Below are 3,838 nucleotides of genomic sequence, written 5' to 3' on the forward strand. Positions count from 1 at the left end.
TTAATGTTACACTTTATAATTAATTAAGATTATGTTTGCATATAACAGAACACATTTTTTTTTACAAATATCTTGTTTTCAGTTGCTTAAGTTCAGTTTTACAAAGATACATATTTTTTTTTTTTTTAAATATAAATTCTACTTCATAAGAACTAATAATTCATGAGCTTGTTGAGGTTAGAAAGTTTATACTCCTATGCGCTTAACTTGAAGCCTTTACGATTGTGACTGCATTGTTGTTACTTTTCCCATTTCCATTTAAATGAATAAGATTTGTAGATATTCAAATATACAATTTGGAATTTGTTAATTTTGAAGCGGTTCGTTCGATTTAAATAAAATGAATTTTAAAAATTGCGCTTATACATTGAATTTATTTACGCGAAAACCTGCACTGCATTTTATAAATAAATCTTACCCTTTCTGATACATCAGGGCGTAATCCCCCACTGCTTGGAACGTCCAGCGACGATGATATAAAAAAAAACACCGATCAACTTATGTTCTGCCACGTATCGATGGGGGACACCCAAGCCGCGCCACGTCTTTTGCCTGTGGTGTCAACACTTTCGTTTATACGTAAGGAAACTTGCACGAGTACAAAATCTTTTAATCGACCACTGTTAAAGCCGTCGATTATTTCTTTTGTACTGTGGCTATTACCAATATTTTACCGCTTCGCGCCGTGTCGATAAAAAATTTATCAAATAAAGTTTTTAAGAATTTCGATTTTTTTACACATTTACTAGTTCAATTAGTTTAATTTTTAGTTTTAAATAATTCTTTTGTTTATATACAAGATTTTACACTATCTCTGAGAAACTGTTTAATTATATTTTTTTTTATATAATATTCTACCGCTTCGCGCCGTGTCGATAAAAAATTTATCAAATCAAGTTTTTAAGAATTTCGATTTTTTTTTACACATTTACTAGTTCAATTAGTTTAATTTTTAGTTTTAAATAATTCTTTTGTTTATATACAAGATTTTACACTATCTCTGAGAAATTATTTTTTTGATATTGCCACCGCCGTCTTAGTTAGAGAAATTCCGCTGCTGCTAACGCCAGAACCAGGAGTTTTTCCTTTCACGATCGCACAAAACAAGACAAGAGACCGCTTCTTCCAAGTGTACGCACTTTTATACCGTCAACGATCAACGGTGCCAGCTGTAGGTACGTTAAAGTTCAACGACCGTTGATAGAAGCTCGTGAACTGATCCCTCTGGAATGCACTAGCTTTAGGGCGAATTCTAATTTTTCTCTCATGTGGAAGCTGGAACTTGTTCTTTCTTATGGTTTGGCCTAGTTCCACAACTTTGCACCAAAGCTTTCTTCGTTTGACATTTCTTCATTAACATTTTGTTTTGATCTTATTTGTTTTTTATTTCAATAAAATGCTATGCCGCTCAACGTGTTTATTTCAGTGAATGTGAAAAGTTATTTTAAAATCAATATAAAATTATTTTATATTCAATAAAGTTCCAGCAACATAAATATTCAAAACGATAATTTAGAGTGGGTATAATATTCCTGCAATATTTTAGTTTACCCCATATCAAATTTCAGTTCATATAATTTCAAAGTTTGTCCAGTTACGTTGTGGTGGCAGAGGGTTGCGGTGAGTTGATTTGTTAATGTTTTTTTTTTATCAATGCTTAACAAAGTTTATTTTGTTTTTCAATACAGGAACCGTCGGTTATATGTATACAAGTGAGTGTTTCTTGTTGTGTAGGCAGCTATACCCACGATGTTGTAACAATTAAATTGCCAAAAATTTTAATCGTTACAAGGTGAAAAGTTGTCGTCACGTTCGTCCAACTGTCCATCTCTTACTCTCAACATCTCAAACATTCAATTAGTATCACGCCTCAATTTAATACCGATCCCTAATAGAAAATGCATGCGTGACACCAATTAACAGTAGGCCTCACAAAATTACCGAAAAATTCTATTGTTTGGTAGCATTAACTGTTTCATTCGTACTTATTCAGACCCATACTTCATTCACTCATACCCGCTTTCTAATATTTCCCCACACAGTACCTCAAACAGAGCTCTACTTGAATCTCTGTTGTAGCAACCATTCACTCAATTTCCCTACCTCACACTATACTTAATCAGATTTAGTTTGTAGCAGAACAAAAAAACTCTAGTTACCGAATAACACACACAATATTTCATACCTATTACCTCAAATCAAAAACTCTTCTCATACTCTATTATAGCTATAGGTTTAAAAAAAAAAAATAAAAAAACAATTTTGATGAAAGGCTCCTGTCTCAAACTTAATCCCACCTGAATTTTAAAGTCGTAGCAGAAATCTACGTCAATTACACTTACTACCGCAAACACAACTGTTTTACTTTCAGTTTTTGCCGCAATCATTAGTATATAAAAAAAACTCACCTACTACCTTAAACTAAACTCCTCAGGAGTTTTAAGTCATAGCCGTAGGTTACTAAATCCTAAAACAAAAACAAAAAAAAATATTTATGTCTACTACCTCACATAAACTTTTACTAAATTTTATCGTGGCTGCAAGCAAAAAAAAAAAACAAAAAAAAAACACAAACAAATTACTAACGATTCTCTAACTCTGTCATCTTGTCTGTCTGCCAAGCTATGTGTTGTTTGCACCTCTTGATGTAGATCATGGCTTCCTTCTCCATTGGAAATTACAAGTCTTAAGTCATTCACCTTAATACAAACATCTTTTTCATCTTGCTTAAAGATTCCAATAAAAATGATATTATTTGTTTTTGCGTATCACTATTGCTAATTGTTCGCATAAATCTTAAAAATAATAAAAAAACTTTTGTTGAGAAAAAAAAATTCGCACAAAAAAATTATTTGCGCTCTGCCAAAAATCAAACAAAAAAAAACAAAGAAACCCAAAACTCTGGAGTGCCATGCACGCGGCGCGTTTCTTTGTTTGTGAAAATCGAATCTATTTTAAGAATTTAATAAAACTATGATTAAGATGAAATTTAACAAAATTTTTGGTTGTCAAGTTTTCTTTGTCTCTACTGTCTGCATTGCCACTTGTTGAGGCAACCATTTTTGGCCGCTGTTCATCGGTCTATTCTATCAACTATATATATATATAAATAATATCCTTTTTAAAAAAAATTTTTAAAACTTGTTATGTAGGCCTGTGAGGGAATAAAATATTAATACCACAAGTAATAATAGCCAAATAATCCGACATTACCTCGGAATTCCCGCGACGTCCAGTGAACTATATACCCGTCGCCGATCTCCTCTTTATGTTGTTGTTCCATTAAGGCAGAAAAGTCTTCAAATGTTTGTAGTTCTGCATGTCGTTTAAAACTGAAGCGTCGAAATTCGGTATCCAACTTTGATTACACTTATTTATTACAATAATTTTTTTTAAAAGAAAAAATTAAAATTTTTAAATTAAACAAAAATTAAAATGAAAAACACTTAAATAATTTAACACAAAAACATCACATCATTTCTTTGTAAACAAATAAATTCAACGTGCATTGCTCGCACGTTGATAAACCGAAAATGAGTAAAAGCTTTTACATCTGCTTTCGTCTAGTTTTTGTTTTGATCAGTGCAATCAAGGCGAATTACAGTGAAAGCTGCATCAAGTTCGACTACTGAGAGAACGAGGTGTTACCAAGCAGAAATGAGTAAACCAGAATATGTAAAAGACAAATGCTAGTTTTGCGTAAAAATGAAAAATGAGCTTTTTATAAGGTCATACACCTTGGTTTGCAAAAGAAAATAAAACAAAAACCAAACAAATCAAAACAAAGCAGATATGTAAGGGGAAAATTTTATAACTGGAGAGTGGTGGAAAGTTTTAG

Source organism: Teleopsis dalmanni, chromosome 1, assembly GCF_002237135.1.
Source record: "Teleopsis dalmanni isolate 2A chromosome 1, ASM223713v2, whole genome shotgun sequence".
NCBI classification, from domain to species: Eukaryota; Metazoa; Arthropoda; class Insecta; order Diptera; family Diopsidae; genus Teleopsis; species Teleopsis dalmanni.